The sequence below is a fragment of the Rosa chinensis genome, chromosome 4 (assembly GCF_002994745.2).
Source record: "Rosa chinensis cultivar Old Blush chromosome 4, RchiOBHm-V2, whole genome shotgun sequence".
Classification (NCBI taxonomy): Eukaryota; Viridiplantae; Streptophyta; class Magnoliopsida; order Rosales; family Rosaceae; genus Rosa; species Rosa chinensis.
This window is the reverse complement of record NC_037091.1, coordinates 42,896,921-42,914,798: the sequence shown is the minus strand read 5'-3', so window position 1 is coordinate 42,914,798 and position 17,878 is coordinate 42,896,921. Positions and strand designations below refer to the sequence as shown.

Below are 17,878 nucleotides of genomic sequence, written 5' to 3'. Positions count from 1 at the left end.
ACAACCCACTAGAACGACACATAAGTTTCTCTAATACTCGTTTATGTCCGTAGTCATTAGAGGTTATGCAAAGGAACTCTTGTCCATTCTCACAATAAAAAATATTGGCTCTTATATCTTTAAAATAATAAAGTTCGAATTAAGGCATGTCTAAGACATTAAAGAATCGCCACTTTATTATGATTACATCAAAGTTTTGTAACCAAAAATCTAATCCAACATAAAATCAAACTAAGACAAATTGTGGTCACTCAATCTTTTGGTAACTATGACTAGGAAAGTAAGAAGAGATGTCGGTGGAGAAAAGCTCGCTTAAGTACCACTATTCTCAACTAGTTTCCTAGACATCATACTTAATTAGGTGAGCCTAGTGAGAAAGAGCTAAGACAAATTGTCATTTATTGATTAAGTCACAATTGCCATTACATAATTCTTGGAGAATAAAAGACTATACTAAATATAATCTGTGGCATTTTATCTTCATCGCCAGATTTGAAGTCTTCTTTGACTCGATGTCTTGATCATTATGAGACGGCTACCTTCTTATGTACATTGCAAACTCAGGTCCATTGATCAGACGTTCCATATCAGAAATAGACACCATGAAGAGGATTCTCCCTTTATTGAGGCACACTGGCGCAATATGCATGGTCCCTAGGACCTGAGGCATTGGGAAATTATAACCATGGCCAACGTTGGCTCCATGGTTTACAACCCTTCATCCCTCAAAGTCACGGCTCCTATGATAGATTGATTGTCGCTTTTGGCGATTACCTTCATGAGCATTTCGATCGTATGGATCATGACGTCTATGAAGACTTTCTCTAGCCATGGGACGATGCTCTTAATGGCCATATCGAAGCCTATCAATTTCTCTTCTCACAAGCTCGTTGCCATGTCTTTCAGCAGTGGCCATAGCTTCAATAAGCTGTTGAAAACTTGTGATTTGTCTTGCATTTACATGAGTCCGGAATAAATTAGAGGACCTCATAGCAAAGACAGGGAAGGTATTGAGGGTTTTCCCAATCAATTGTTCTTCTGTGATAGTCTTTCCACAAAGAAGCATTGTTGTTTTGATGCGGAGGGCTTCCGAATAAAATTGCATGACTGTATCGAAGTCAGAGAAACGATGATCATTCCATTCTGCTTCAAGATTCAGAAGGATGGAGTCAGGAACATTGCCATAACGTTCACGAAGCGCTTGCCAAAGTTTTATAGCGCTATTCTCATTCATGAATTCAGACTGAAGATCACTATCCATATGACGTTTCGTTAGGGCAAGTGCCCTAGAATTATCGATCTCAATTTGAGGGTCTGGAGCTGTTTCTTTATAACAAAGCTCTTGGATTGTGTGCAACAAATTTCGGGCAATAAGGTGGATCTCAACTTTAACAGCCCATATTAAGTACCTTTTTCCTGCATAATCCAATGGAACAAAATTGAGTCCATTTGAGTTTGACTTCCTAAAAAGTGAAACAAGAACAAATTAGTTTCGGAGTCAATGCTTCCACGAAAACTAATATTAATAAGATTTCCGAGCTATGCTACCAAGAAATCGATTTCCTGGACGCTCTTAGTCCGAAGTCTACGAACGCTCTTAGTTCGTATAAATCAATGCTTACGGACGCTCTTAGTCCGAAGTCTATGAACTATTCTTAGTTCATATAGTGTGAATCCCCACAATTCCGCTTTTATAGAATCGAACCCACGTTATAGAAAGGTGGGATGGAGGAGAACGGAGGTTTTAAGTCCTCGAAGGAAAAGAAAGAGGAGAAAGTAAATTCTAGAAAGCAGGAGCCTTAATGTAAATACTTGTTGATTGAAGCTTGGGAACACGTGCAGGCGTGCTAGGGTTGACCAGTGCAGCTGGGGATGGCTGCCGGCAGTCGGTGTTGGCCGGAACAGGGAAAATTGGGGAAAAAAAATGTTTCTGCAGGTTTTTCTGCAGAAAGGATCAGTCATTGTGGTGGCCTGTTCAGGGACTTCCGGATCGGTTCTTAGGGTTCTGCTTCCAATTCCTGAATCCTGGGATGAGACGCTGCTTTTGGCAAAATTTGGTGGCAATCGGAGGTCTGGAACTTAGTGAACCGGTGGATAGATCGTTGCGGGTGGTTTTTGGCTAGTGGCGGCAGGTTCGGTATGTTTCCGGCCAATTCTGGTGGTGTTTCTGCAGGTTCCGGACTCCTTATGTCAAGGGCTTCAAGGTGTGTGGCAGGGGCAGAAAATGACTTAAGGTTTTATATTCGGATTTAGGGTTTTGGCTATTAGGTTTAGGTTTAGGGTTAGGCATTGTGCTGATAATGTGTTTAAGGAAATTGGAATTCAGAGAGATTGATGAGAGAATTGTGTGTTCTATTATTGATAATAGGAGCCCTTTATATAGAGATTTACAAAGTACATAATCTTGTCACACAAGGAAATAGAATCCGAATATAACTAGGAAATCTAGAACCTTCTCTCCTATTACAATTCTATAAGTAAACCTTGTTTGAATAGGCACACTAAATGTCAACATCATTCAACAAGATAATATTTTTGCAGTGGGTACGTAATAATTTTATTAACGGAGAGGCCGAGGCAATTTTGGCCATACCTTTAAGTGTGCGTGCCTTAGCTGATAGATTGGCATGGAGGCTAGAAGGGAATGGTAAATTTTCAGTAAAGACTGCATACCGATTTGCCTAGTCACTCTCTCTCAAGGATTCCTATTCTTCTCCCTCTTGTTTCGAACTTTTGGAAGAAGCTTTGGAAAACACTAGTTCCAAATTCTACTAAAGTACACATTTGGAAAATTTGTCACAACATATTACCATCATTGGACCGTATAGCTTCTAAAAGAGTTGAACTGTGTGTCCTCTGTGATAATGAGATGGAGACTACGGTGCACCTGTGCAGAGACTGCTTCTTCACTAAGAAAGTGTTGCAGCCTAATGCATCTTTTAACCAGGTATGCTACTCAAATGAAGCTTTATCCCTTGATGTGGTTAATTGGTTATATTACTGTATGAAGAACTTGTCTTCTCAAAGTTTTGGAGAACTGCTCTACTTGCTTTGGGGTGTGTGGAAAGAGAGAAACAACCGAGTTTGGGATAATAAGAGGGGTCTGGCAAGTGACGTGATTATCAGGTCTATGTCAGGACTAGCTGATTTCAGGTTTCACAATACCAAGACTGACTGTGATTGACATGCAAGAGTTCAGAAGTGGAACTGTCCTCCTATTGGTTGTATTAAGATCAACTTTGATGGCTCTTTCAATCCGAGTTCTAGGAAAGGTGGAATTGGATTTGTGGTTCGTGATTTTGAAGGCAAGATGTTGGCAGGAGGTGGAAGACCTGTTGATAATTTGCTTTCAGAGCATCTCCAATGGTAGTGTTAAAATGCTTGTGTCAAATTCAAATTTGACAGTTGATGTGTCAAATGTCATTTTTGACAAATTTTTACTCCAGCAGATATGTTAAATTTAAATATTATTTTATTATTTGTCAGACTATTTAATATAAGAAAAATCAAGAGAGCTTTTTCTCTCTCTCCATCCTCATCCCCAGATCGGCATATCCCATTATGTTTCTACTCTTTTCCTCCATCTTCCTTCCCTTCTCTTTCATCATGATAGGAGCAAAAAAGTGTGACGATATTATTGATTATGTGCCTCATTTTAGCCTTATTTTTCCCTTAGTTTAGTGTTTTGAGTCATTAGGTCATTTTGAGAGTCTTGTTGAGTGTTTGAAGTGAAATAAGCGGAAAAAAATAAAATTCATGAAAAATCCTAGCTGGATCAGGATTCCTAACTGTCAACTGTTTTTGCAGTCTTTACATTTTAATTTCCTTTATTTTCTCTAGAAAATTCTGATATTCTCCTACTTGTTGTAGGAAACATTGCCCGGTGGAACTCTTGGAAACAGCAATGATGGAATCATAAAATAAAGCATTAAGATATTTGACCAAGCAATGAAGAAGGGAAATAAAGGAGAAAGACGTTTTCAGTTGGGGAATAAAGGAGAAAGATGTTTTTAGTTGAGGAATAAAAGAAAAATATGTTTCAACTGGAAAATAAATAAGAGAAAGATGTTTCAGCTTGGAAATTAAAGGAATTGCCCCATTATGAGAGGAGTTAAGGCCTTAAAGGAGATGTTTCAGTTGGAAAATTAAAGGAATTACGATGCAATCCCATCCGTCCAATGATGAAGGGTATGATAGACAAAAGCCAACCAATGCTCCCCTATAAATAGACAACGTCCAGAACATAATTTGCATCACTTCCCAGCCAAGATCACTTCCCAGCCAAGATAATTCATTGCCTATCACTTCCTAGCCAAAAACTTTTTCGAGACTCTGCCCAATTCACTCCTTAAACTTCCATCACCTACAAGACCGTGACACCATCCATCCATCAATCTACAAAGCTCTAAAGCGCTGAGTCAAGGACGCTCCACCACCATAGCAGAGATGAGTTCATCACCGTGTTGCTAAGCCGCTGAGGAAAGCTTCAAAGTGTAACTATGACTACTTACAATTTTTATTTCGGTTCTGTTTGTTTCAATTTGAGAGTTGTGTAATTGGAGACATGAAATTTTCAGAATATTTTTATTAATATTTTTTAGATTTTCAGTTTATTATTGAGTTAATTTCGAGAATTCTTTTATGATGCATGTTACAATCTTGTGCCATTTTACGTGTTTAGGTAATTTTCAGAGTTAGGTTCATAAGTTTGCATGCTAGAATAACGGTGAGAGTTCTTGTGTGTTTGCTTAATTTGCCAAGAGTAATTGTTATTTGTTAAGACGCTGAGTTAAACAAGTAGTAATTTGTTCTAACGGGTGGTCAAAATCATGCTTTAATGATTAAATGATTCTGGAAATTACGTGTTAAATTCTATGTGTAATGGTAAATTTGCATGTGTGAGTTGATTCGAGGGTTAGATAATACTACTAGTTAAGAGAATTACGCTGAGTGTTTTCGAAAATTAGTAGTATTAGGCTTGGTAAGGACTTTTCTGATCCATGCCTACATTAGAATGAATCAGATAAGTGGATTGATCCACTGAGGCTTTTCATTTGAGCTCTTATCTAGCATTAAAGATGGGCACATTTTTGTAGCATGTTGAAATGGATTTTCTGTTATTACACTTAGTAATTTCCGAGTAGTATTGGTCTAGGTTAGGGAAGTCGATCATTGTAGATAGTTTTATTTGTTTTGTTTTTATTTTAAGTAGATTAGGAACCAAAATTCATAACCCCCCATTTTATTTTTTTATTTGTTAATTGACCTTTTTGTGTAGGTGTACCCTACAATCCCCAGACTGAACGATCCTTGCTTATCCTATACTGACAATTACATTTTGCAGGGTAAAATTGTGAGGCTATTTCAGCCGCATCAATTTTTGGCGCCGTTGCCGGGGATTGTTAAAATCCCTTGCACTTAAAGTGTCATCGATTTTGTTGTATAAAGAATGCATGCTAATTTTTGTACCATACTTGTGGAATGGTGACAAATTGCGATTTCGGTTAGGTTGTGATTTAGTTTAAGTTTTATGAGTGTTACAAAATTAAGCATGTCTTTTATCATTGTTGTACAATTTGTAGAAGTTGTTTTTTTTTTAACCATATTGTAAATTGAATGTGTTTCACTTAGATTTTTTTTTTTTCAGCATATTGTAAATTGTATAATGAGTTTTTTTTATTTTTTTATTTTATTTTATTAGCATGTTGTAAATTGTATGTGTTTCACTTAGATTAATATACTTAGGTTATGAATTTAGCTAAATACTTAATTGTTGTAAGTATGTAAAATCGTATGAGTAGACAAGGGCCCTTTTGTTAATATTGGCCTAAACCCTTCATTAGTACCTTACTCAGGTCTCTTGAGGTTGAGGGCGGCCTTTATTAGCACTTGGAGAACGGTCTAACACATAAGTTAATTTCCCAGCTGAGTAAGGGGCATACGGATGGTGTCTTAGATTAGGACCCTGGGTGATGGGTTCAATTGGATCTCAGAGATACTATAGAATGAGCCTAAACCACTATGTGGGAGTAGCCGATAGGGGCCTAAACCTCAATGAGGGAGTAGCCTCCGTAGTATCACTAAAATGAGTCCTCCCTCTCACTTACCTCTTAATCTGGCCATTCGGCCTTCTGAAACAAAGGAAAGAGACTTATGTCTGGGCAACTATCCCTATATCGTATCTCACCAATAGTAGTGGTTTCTATTGGGCTCGACTTACAACTTGGAATCAATTGAGTTATTAACTATGTTTATATAAATAAATAAATAAAAAAAATAAAAATGATGTGTGACCTGCTTAAGGTATATTGGATTAAACATGACTTTGTGGAGGGTAGCTGTTCTATAGTCCCATTGCACAAACGAGGTCCTCTGTTCCAGTACCTAAGTATGTAAATATAAAAGTAACTTAGAAAGTAGGAAAGACATAATGTTTGTATTTCGAACCTTGTACATGTTACTAACACTTGATTTGGTCTTAAAGGTCCATGAATGTCCACTGTCTCTGATAAGACTAAGGAGCTCTTTGAAAAATTGGAACGTGCTAGGCAAAAGGCAGAACTCACTTTTTCAGACCGCCCTCCTCTAGAAAGGAGGGATTCTCAGGACTCTAGCTATTCAGGTTATAACTCCTCAACTAGATCAACCGAGGAGATCAACAAACCTGACCATTCTGAAGAAGGAGAAGAACAAGTCTTTGAAGAGGAAGAAGAGGAGGTCACTGAAGAGGAAGAAAAGGAAGAGCACGCCCGTGTTGAGCAAGTACAGGCACCAATGGCTGAGACTATTAGGCAACTGTCTAATCCTACAGGTGGGGGTGCTGCGCCCTTATGCATTGCCTATCCAGAACCAGGAGAGGGGCTTAATGATGATTTTGAGTTAAAGAGTGGGTTTCTGCATCACCTACCCAAGTTTCATGGGATGAGTAGTGAAGACACCAACAAGCATCTCAAGGAGTTTGAGTTTGTCTGTGGGAGTATGTGCCCTAAAGGAGCTGATATCAATATCTTGAAGATGAAGGCATTTCCCTTTACTTTGGAGGACAAGGCCAAGACTTGGCTATTTGAGCTGCCTGCTGGGACTATCAACACTTGGGATAGGATGAAGGGCGAGTTCCTTACGAAGTACTTTCCTGCCTCAAAGGTCACTGTTTTGAGGAAGCAGATTAGTGGAATTACGCAAGGACATGAGGAGAATTTCTGCAATTATTGGGACAGGTTTAAGAGCCTTGTAGCATCATGCCCTAACCATGGGATGAGTGAGGGGTCCCTCCTTACGTATTTTTATGAAGGACTCACTGCTAATGAGCATGGTATGTTAGATGCTGCTGTTGGAGGATCCTTTATGGATAAGACACCTGCTGATGCCAAGGCGCGACTTACTAATCGTGCACTAAACTATCAACAATATGAGGGGGTGCTTTCCTCTCAACGGAGGGTACATGAGGTGTCCACTAACTCTGTTCTTGAAGACAAGGTCAACAAGATGTCTACTCTGTTGTCTCAAGTCTTAAACGTTAATGGAGGAGGAGCAATGGCTCAAGTGTGTGGGATGTGCTCGACTCAAGGGCACCCCATAGATAAATGTCCCCAGCTTGCCTCTCCAGAAGGATGGGAATCTGTTAACGCCCTAGGGTATCAAGGAGGTCAAGGAGGCTTGAGGTACAACCCTTACTCCAATACTTACAATCCTGGGCTCAGAGACCACCCCAACTTTCTTTGGGCCAACAATGATAACACCTTGAGACCACCTCAGGGCCCAGGTCAGAATTCTCAGCGCCCACTAGGTTTGTTTTTGAGGCCTCAGGTACCTCAAACTTTTGGTATTCCCAATTCTGTCCCTCCACCTCCTGTTTCTAATACTTTGAGTGCCCCTAATTATGATGAACTGTTGAAGTCCCTTGCTGCGGGGCAACAACAACTTAACACGGCTACTCAAGCTTTGGTTGTAGGACAGGCGACCCATTCAAAGGATATTGTAGAGCTCAAGAATCAAATGGGCCAAGTGGTGGATTTCATGGGCCGGATTGCTGAAACAGGGATACTTCCAAGCAACACAGTGCCTAACCCAAGGAATAAGCACGCCCAAGCCATCATCACTAGGAGTGGGCGCATACTAGTTGACTCTCCCAGAGCCCACAAGAAGGCCCAAGCGGCCCATAATGAAGAAGAAGACGTTTTGGAGGTGTCTAAGAAGGATGTTGAGAAGGACCCAGCTACATCAAGGGTGGAAGTTGACTTGCCCCAAGCTAAGGCACCCAAAGGTACAATTCCTAACTCTAGTGGTTTAGTTAAGACTAACCCCGTTGTTTCTATACCTTTCCCAAGCAGGTTTGCCAAGACGAAGAAAGATAAATCTGATCAAGAGATCTTGGAAATCTTCAAGAAGGTTCAAGTGAACATGCCCTTGATCGAGTGCATCAAACAGGTGCCTAAATAAGCCAAGTTCTTGAAGGAGCTATGCACCACAAGGAGGCAGACAAGAGAGAAGGAGGTGGTGAAAATGAGCAAGACGGTATTAGCCGTTATCCAGAGGAAGCTACCCCCAAAGTTGAAGGACCCAGGGAGTTTTTCTGTTCCCTGTATCATTGGTGACACCAGGTTTGAAAATGTGATGTTAGACTTAAGGGCATCCATAAATGTTATGCCTTATAATTTGTATGTGTCCCTAGGTCTAGGCCCTCTTAAGAGGGATAATGTTGTCATTCAACTTGCTGATAGGTCTAACAAATACCCTCAAGGGTATGTTGAGGATGTTCTTGTGCAGGTAAACCATCTGATATTCCCTGCGGATTTCTACGTATTGGACATGGAGGAATTACCCCTAAATACCACACCATTACTTTTAGGGCGTCCCTTTATGAGGACTGCAAGAATTAAAATCGACGTGTACAAAGGGACTCTCACCATGGAGTTCGATGGTGATGTTATACGCTTCAACATTCTTGAAGCCATGAGGTACCCTGTTTCTGATTTGAAACCTTGCTTTGCTATTGATGTAGTTGATTCACTCGCGCAGGTTTTCTCTGAAGCAATGGTTGAGGATGAATTGGCTATGACCCTAGAGGAGGGGGTCGGATATGATGCAAATGGGGAACCTATCCCCAAGGTTGAGTGGGATGTTGAGGAGCCTAGAGTGATCAAGACTGTGGCCTCACTGGAGGCTTAGCCTATAAAGAGGTCAATTTCCTATTTGTCAATTCCGGTTGCTACTAATAAAATGCTACCCTCTATTGCTCAGGCACCCAAGTTGGAATTGAAGGTACTCCCTGAGCATTTGAAGTACGAGTACCTAGGAGAAAAGGAGACCCTCCCAGTGATCATATCATCAACGCTCGAGGTAGAGCAAGAAAGAAAGTTGGTGGACGTGTTGAAGAAACACAAGACTGCCATTGGTTGGACTCTGGCAGATATCAAGGGGATCAGCCCAACCACGTGTGTCCACCGGATCTTGTTAGAAGATAGCGCCAAGCCCACAAGAGAATCCCAAAGACGTCTACATCCGTCCATGATGAGGGTGGTCCAAGATGAGGTGATCAAGTTGCTAGATTGTGGGGTGATCTACCCCATTTCTGATAGTAAGTGGATCTCTCCAGTGCAAGTGGTGCCCAAGAAGTCTAGGGTGACAGTGGTGAAGAACGAGGATAATGAGCTAGTGCCCCAGAGATTAGTCACTGGTCATAGGGTATGCATTGACTACCGGAAGCTGAAGGCCACAACGAGGAAGGATCATATGCCCTTGCCTTTTATTGACCAGATGTTGGAGCGCTTAGCGGGCCATTCCTACTATTGCTTCTTGGACGGATATAGCGGGTACAACCAGATCTGCATAGCCCATGAGGATCAGGAGAAGACAACCTTCACATGCCCCTTTAGGACATTTGCTTATAGGCGCATGCCCTTCGGCTTATGCAACGCACCAGGTACTTTCCAAAGATGTATGCTTTCCATTTTCTCAGAATACATTGAAGATATTATTGAAGTCTTTATGGACGACTTTAGTGTCTTCGGTAAAGATTTTGATACTTGTTTAGAGAATCTAGGATTGATACTTGAGAGGTGTGTAGAAACTAACCTTGTGCTGAATTGGGAGAAGTGTCACTTCATGGTGACACAAGGAATAGTGTTAGGACACATAATATCTTCTAGGGGCATTGAGGTAGATAAGGCTAAGGTTGATCTTGTACGTCACTTACCCTCCCCCACAACTGTGAGGGAGGTACGCTCTTTTCTTGGCCATGCAGGATTTTACAGGCGGTTCATCAAAGACTTCTCCAAGGTGGCGAGACCTATGTGTGCCCTATTGCAAAAGGACGTGCCCTTTGTGTTCAATGAGGATTGCAAGAAGGCGTTTGACAAGCTCAAGGAGTTGTTGACCACGACCCCCATCATATGCCCTCCGGATTGGAGTCTACCCTTCGAGCTTATGTGTGATGCATCGGACTATGCTGTTGGAGCTGTGTTGGGCCAGAGGAAGGATAAGAAGCCCTATGCTATTTACTATGCTTCTCGGACCCTCAACGACGCCCAGCTCAACTACTCCACCACTGAAAAAGAACTCTTGGCTGTAGTCTTTGCTTTAGATAAGTTTCGTTCTTATTTATTGCACTCTAAAGTAATTGTTTACTCTGACCATGCAGCCTTGAGATATCTGATGATCAAGAAGGAGGCCAAGCCTAGATTGATTCGATGGAACCTGTTGCTTCAGAAGTTTGACCTAGAGATCAAGGACAAGAAGGGCAGCGAGTATGTTGTGGCGGACCATTTGAGCAGGATAGTACATGAGGAGGACGTCCAACCCCTACAGGAAACTTTCCCAGATGAGCAGCTCTTTGGGATAGAGGTTAATGTGCCCTGGTATGCGGATATAGTTAACTATTTAGTCACTAGGACATTTCCTGACACACTTTCCAAAGCTAGTAAGGATAAATTGAAGAAAATGGCTACGCATTTTATTTGGGATGAGCCCTATTTATGGAAACATTGTAGTGACCAAGTCATTAGGAGATGTGTCCCAGAGTCTGAGCATAGGTCAATTCTGTCATTTTGCCATAGTGAGGCTTGTGGAGGCCACTTTGGGCCTCGTAGAACAGCCTTGAAGGTCTTAGATTGTGGATTTTATTGGCCCACTATCTTCAAGGATGCAAACTTGTTTTGTATTTCTTGTGATAGGTGCCAACGGACTAGTAATCTTGGCCCAAAAGATCAAATGCCCATGAGCCCAATAATAAATGTAGAAATTTTTGATGTTTGGGGCATTGACTTTATGGGCCCATTTCCCTCGTCTAATGGTTGTTTATATATACTATTGGCTGTGGACTATGTATCAAAGTGGGTGGAAGCAAAAGCCACCAGGACTAACGATTCAAAAATGGTTGCAGGTTTCTTGAAAATTAACATATTTTCCAGGTTTGGAGTGCCATGTGTGCTAATCAGTGATGGAGGCTCTCACTTTTGCAACCGTACAATCGAGGCTTTGCTGAAGAAGTATGGGGTAATCCATAAGGTGTCTGCGCCCTACCACCCTCAGACCAGTGGCCAAGCAGAGGTATCCAACAAGGAGATTAAGAGGATACTCGAGAAGACAGTGGGCCCGACAAGGAAGGATTGGAGCCAGAGATTGGATGATGCATTGTGGGCCTACAGAACGGCCTACAAAACGCCTATTGGGATGTCTCCCTTTAGGTTGGCCTACGGAAAGGCATGCCACCTTCCAGTGGAGCTAGAGCATAAGGCTTGGTGGGCTGTCCAGAAGTTCAACATGGATTATGATAAAGCGGGCCTACATAGGAAGCTACAGCTAACTGAGCTTGAGGAGATAAGGAATGAGGCCTACGATGCTTCATGCATCTACAAGGAGAAGACAAAGGCCTACCATGACAAAATGATTCGCGGAAAAAGCTTCCAAGTGGGCCAGAAAGTTCTGTTATTCCATTCCAGACTTAAGCTATTCCCGGGTAAACTTCGTTCTCGTTGGGTTGGCCCATTTATAGTTACAAATGTGTTTGCTCATGGTGCTGTAGAGATCAAGAGTGAGAAGACGGGGAAGGAGTTCAAGGTAAATGGGCATCGTCTCAAGCTCTACTATGAGTCCGTGGTGGGGCATACATTGGAAGAGATACCCCTCCAGGAGGCACCCCATGACGTGTGAACAAGGAGAAGAGTCCAGGCTGAAGGACTATAAATATTAAGCGCTGTATGGGAGGCAACCCATTTCAACCGAAGCTGTGAAGGAGCCATCAATGAGAGTTTGACATTTCTGTCCCTTCACTTGCTTAGGTTGAATTGTAGTTGTGTCCTTGTTTATTGTTTGTTTATTTTACCCTTCCATTATTTTCGTAGCCCCCCCCCCCAAAAAAAAATATTTAGGGTTTATATACCATATTTCTTGCCTACATTGAGGACAATGTAGATTCTAAGTGTGGGGTGGGTTTACACTTTTATTTTAGTTTACACCTTTATTTTAGTTTAGAAAAAAAAAAAAATTGGTTTTAGAGTCTTTTTGTGTGTTTGAGTCTTAGGGTGCCCCTAACGTCTAGGATGAACATGTCTCTGAATTCATGGCTGAAGGTTTTCACAATCAAAATAGGACTTAATTGAATTCTGTGGTTAATCAACATTGTGATGCTTGTATGAAGATTTGAGATAGGATTGTAACTTGGTTCATTAAGCATGCTAGGATTAAGTCTGATTCATTTGACCCAAAGTGAGTTGTTGAGCTACAATACTTTCTTTTCGAGTGCTTATTGATAAATTCATAATTTCATGGCTGTATTTGCAAAACCTCATCATTCTTTGAAAATCCAATGATCATGTGCCATAGATTTTACTGGACTAGAGAGTACTAGAACTCGGCTGTTGTGACTGTCAAAACTTGTATGCCATAATATGCACTTATCCTGGATAGGATAGAAGGCATTAGGGTAACCACCATAGCCAAACAAGCATGTGTCCCCAATTGTGCCCATCGTGGGACTCCTTAGAATGAACCCCTTTGAGCCTACGTTGAAAACCTTTTTTTCATCACCCTCACTACCCTACCTACGTTGAAAACCTTTTTTTCATCACCCTCACTACCCTACCATGAGCTTAGTACAGGATATCTCTACCCTTGTCTTAAGGACTTAGTAGAGCATGACATAGTATGTAGGGGTGACGATGAAAGACAAGTGTGGGCTAGGGAAAATCCAAGAAAAAAAGAAGAGAAAAAAAAAAAAATTTGCTGTAAAAAAAAATGAAAGAAAATGAAAATGAAAATGAAAATGAAAAAAAGAAAAGCGGCAAAATAGAAGAAAAATTGAAAAGAAAACTCTTGGGAAATTGTTGAAGTGTGGTTTTGGACTTTCAAATTTGTAGAAGGCTCAAAGTTGAAAATTATGCCTTTGTCCATTCCCATGTTGGTTAGAGTGAAAGTTTGGTCCAAAACAATGATATTTGGTCTACAAAAATGATGACATAAGGTGGTCCTTATATGCTCTGCTAGGTCCTTAGGATTTTTGTATCCTTAATCTTCATTTCGAAAACCCTAGCTTAGCCCCATTACAACCTATTTTAAGTGCTGACTTGATCCTTGAGATGGGCAATCTTTGGTTAGTGGAGTCAGGTACGCAGTCGAGCTTATGGTTTAGGTCCATTTGTGCTCTTAGTCATTTCGTGAGGTCTTTAATAATTCTTCACAAAATGCGTTTATTGATGAAATATGCAAGTTGTTTGTTGCCTTACAATTTATTCTCTTGCATATACTTGAGAGTGAAGCTTTTAAGCATAGCCATTTCTGAGAGAAAAATCGAGAGTATGCCCTGTGAGTTTGGATTGGACTTGTTCGAAACATGCTATCATCCACTGTATAACTTAAGTTCTCCATATCTTTCTTAGTCATATGAATGTCACAGGTTTATTAACCATGGAATTATCTATGCAATTTTGATTAAGTGTTTAACGTGAAAGCCATGAGTTTGGAGTCTCTGAGACAACAGTTAGGCGAAGTAGAGTCATTTACTTGTTTTTTGTCGAGTCGTTGTTTTGTTTTGTATTTTTGTTTTGCTAAGGGACTAGCAAAAGCTAAGTGTGGGGCAGTTGATAGGAGCAAAAAAGTGTGACGATATTATTGATTATGTGCCTCATTTTAGCCTTATTTTTCCCTTAGTTTAGTGTTTTGAGTCATTAGGTCATTTTGAGAGTCTTGTTGAGTGTTTTGAGTGAAATAGGCGGAAAAAAAATAAAATTCATGAAAAATCCTAGCTCGATCAGGATTCCTAACTGTCAACTGTTTTTGCAGTCTTTACATTTTAATTCCCTTTATTTTCTCTAGAAAATTCTGATATTCTCCTGCTTGTTGTAGGAAACATTGCCTGGTGGAACTCTTGGAAACAGCAATGATGGAGTCATAAAAGAAAGCATTAAGATATTTGACCAAGCAATGAAGAAGGGAAATAAAGGAGAAAGACGTTTTCAGTTGGGGAATAAAGGAGAAAGACGTTTTCAGTTGAGGAATAAAAGAAAAATATGTTTCAACTGGAAAATAAATAAGAGAAAGATGTTTCAGCTTGGAAATTAAAGGAATTGCCCCATTATGAGAGGAGTTAAGGCCTTAAAGGAGATGTTTCAGTTGGAAAATTAAAGGAATTACGATGCAATCCCATCCGTCCAATGATGAAGGGTATGATCGACAAAAGCCAACCAATGCTCCCCTATAAATAGGCAACGTCCATAACATAATTTGCATCACTTCCCAGCCAAGATCACTTCCCAGCCAAGATAATTCATTGCCTATCACTTCCTAGCCAAAAACTTTTTCGAGACTCTGCCCAATTCACTCCTTAAACTTCCATCACCTACAAGACCGTGACACCATCCATCCATCAATCTACAAAGCTCTAAGGCACTGAGTCAAGGACGCTCCACCACCATAGCAGAGACGAGTTCATCACCGTGTTGCTAAGCCGCTGAGGAAAGCTTCAAAGTGTAACTATGACTCTACTTACAATTTTTATTTCGGTTTTGTTTGTTTCAATTTGCGAGTTGTGTAATTGGAGACATGAAATTTTTAGAATATTTTTATTAATATTTTTTAGATTTTCAGTTTATTATTGAGTTAATTTCGAGAATTCTTTTATGATGCATGTTACAATCTTGTGCCCTTTTACGTGTTTAGGTAATTTTCAGAGTTAGGTTCATAAGTTTGCATGCTAGAATAACGGTGAGAGTTCTTGTGTGTTTGCTTAATTTGCCAAGAGTAATTGTTATTTGTTAAGACGCTGAGTTAAACAAGTAGTAATTTGTTCTAACGGGTGGTAAAAATCATGCTTTAATGATTAAATGATTATGGAAATTACGTGTTAAATTCTATGTGTAATGGTAAATTTGCATGTGTGAGTTGATTCGAGGGTTAGATAATACTACTAGTTAAGAGAATTACGCTGAGTGTTTTCGAAAATTAGTAGTATTAGGCTTGGTAAGGACTTTTCCGATCCATGCCTACATTAGAATGAATCAGATAAGTGGATTGATCCGCTGAGGCTTTTCATTTGAGCTCTTATCTAGGCATTAAAGATGGGCACATTTTTGTAGCATGTTGAAATGGATTTTCTGTTTTTACACTTAGTAATTTCCGAGTAGTATTGGTCTAGGTTAGGGAAGTCGATCATTGTAGATAGTTTTATTTGTTTTGTTTTTATTTTAAGTAGATTAGGAACCAAAATTCAAAACCCCCTATTTTATTCTTGAGTTAATTAGATCTAAGTCCAAAATTCACACCCCTTATTAGATATAGTCCGGTTGATTTTTGAGTTTTTCTATTTGAACCTCCAAATTTGCTTACTTGACCTCTATGCTTTCTATACCTCCTATTAAATTTTCAAATACTAAATTTACTCATTAAACCTCACTAAAATTCCTCAAATAACCTCACTCATATAATTAATTTACAAACAAACTCAGATCTTTATAATAAAAAACTTAGTCATTTCAATGATTTAATTACTCTATAAATCTAAATTACATTTCCATTTCTTAATTAGACAACATAAATCTCTTATCCAATAAAAAAAAAATCAAACACAAGGTATTGAGTTTTAAAAATTAATAAAAATAAAATAACATGAACTATTATGTGATTTTTTTTATTTATTTTTTCTTTTTTGGCTGTTAAAAAAAAATAAAGATTAATCATTTTTTCTTAATGTTTCTCTATTTTCTGTACCTCATGATTAATTATTTAAATATTTTTTATTTATTTTTATTTGCTAGCTCTTTTTTTTTTCTTCTTCTTTTTACAAATATAATGGATAGATTTAGATTTAGGGCATAATACAATTTATTTTGTTCTCTCTAACCAATATGCGTTCAATATACATATCATACATTTTTATCTTAATCATAGTTTTATTTCTTAATATATATATATATATATATATATTTATATATATATAAATGCTTTAATGAGTATGTAGTGAAATTGGAAAATTAAAATAAATAGGGAAAATAATAAAGAATGCAATCTAATATTATTGAATTGGAAAGTCTAGAGAAAATAAATGTAACCATTTTTTTTTTGTATAATTATTGTCCTTAATAGTCATTTTATAATAGGTTATATATGTCATTTAATAATTCATAATAGAGTGAGGTCAAGTGAGCAGATTTGGAGGTCCCAATAGAAACTTTCTTGATTTTTTTGTTAATCGCGGTCTTATGACTCAACTGCCACATTGGATTTCTTTCCATTTATATTTTGCTGACTCAACACTACCAATTTTCATTTTCGTGCACTCCGAATATACCCTTATTAAATATCTTAAAAGCTGAAAATACTAATTTTAAAGGCATTTATTGTATTCTTGATTAATTGCAATGTAATCATTATTTTGAAATTTATGGAAAAACGTAACATTAGCAATATTTTATTGTCCAATTGATTTCTTGTTTGAAATTGATAACTAAAGTATATTACCTTCAGTCCAAAATCGTAAACTTTATAATTGTTCCATGATTAGTGATCTGCAATTATGATATTATCTAATCACAACCATTGACAAAAACACATTCATGATTCATGATGACGATATCCACTATTCAGATGTTAGAAGATTGCTGGATTGCAGAATGGATTACTGTGAAGAAGAAAGGGAAGACATGGAGTTGCCGCTATTTGACTTCACCACTATTGCTGATGCCACTAATAACTTTTCAAGCAACAACAAACTGGGACAAGGCAGTTTTGGACCTGTGTACAAGGTAATGCAATTGTATGCAAATTGAAATGAGCTACCCTTATGATAAATTTCATAACTTTTATGAACAACGATCAATAGGGTACATTGATAGGAGGGAAAGAAATAGCTGTAAAGAGGCGATCCAAGGAATCTGGTCAAGGAATGAGGGAGTTCAAAAATGAAGTTATACTGATAGCCAAACTTCAGCACCGTAATCTTGTGAAGCTTCTGGGCTGTTGCATTCAAAATGATGAAAAAATGTTAATATATGAATACACGTCCAACAGGAGCTTGGACTTCTTTATATTTGGTATGATCCTTTCCAAGCTCAACTACATGGATTTACAGTCATATCATCCTCCATTGGTTTTACTTAATCCACTAGGATTTATTCATAGTGCCTTATATTTGTCATAGAATTTGATTAGACATTTTTATTTCACATTTATATGCCTTATTTATAGGTAAGATTTCACAAGTTTAAAAAAAAAAATCAAGTTTCTCTATATCTCTATATCTAAGGCTCTCTCATTATCTCACATTTTCTCTTTCATACATTTTATCTTGTAATTAGGTATAAGTTCTATATATTCATATTTGTACCTTTTGATTAGATTGAGAATATATTCTATGTTTTGTTTTCTTGCTTCGTATGTCTAGGTAGAT

At 38.7% G+C, this 17,878-nt stretch overlaps 1 long non-coding RNA gene across 1 annotated transcript; it reads left to right on the top strand.

The window, feature by feature from the left end:
- The first annotated feature begins 17,002 nt into the window (after positions 1–17,002).
- LOC121052994 lies at positions 17,003–17,522 on the top strand. Its single transcript, XR_005810472.1, has 2 exons — positions 17,003–17,234; positions 17,325–17,522. It is a non-coding gene; the product is annotated as an uncharacterized LOC121052994 (long non-coding RNA).
- Positions 17,523–17,878: the final 356 nt, after the last annotated feature.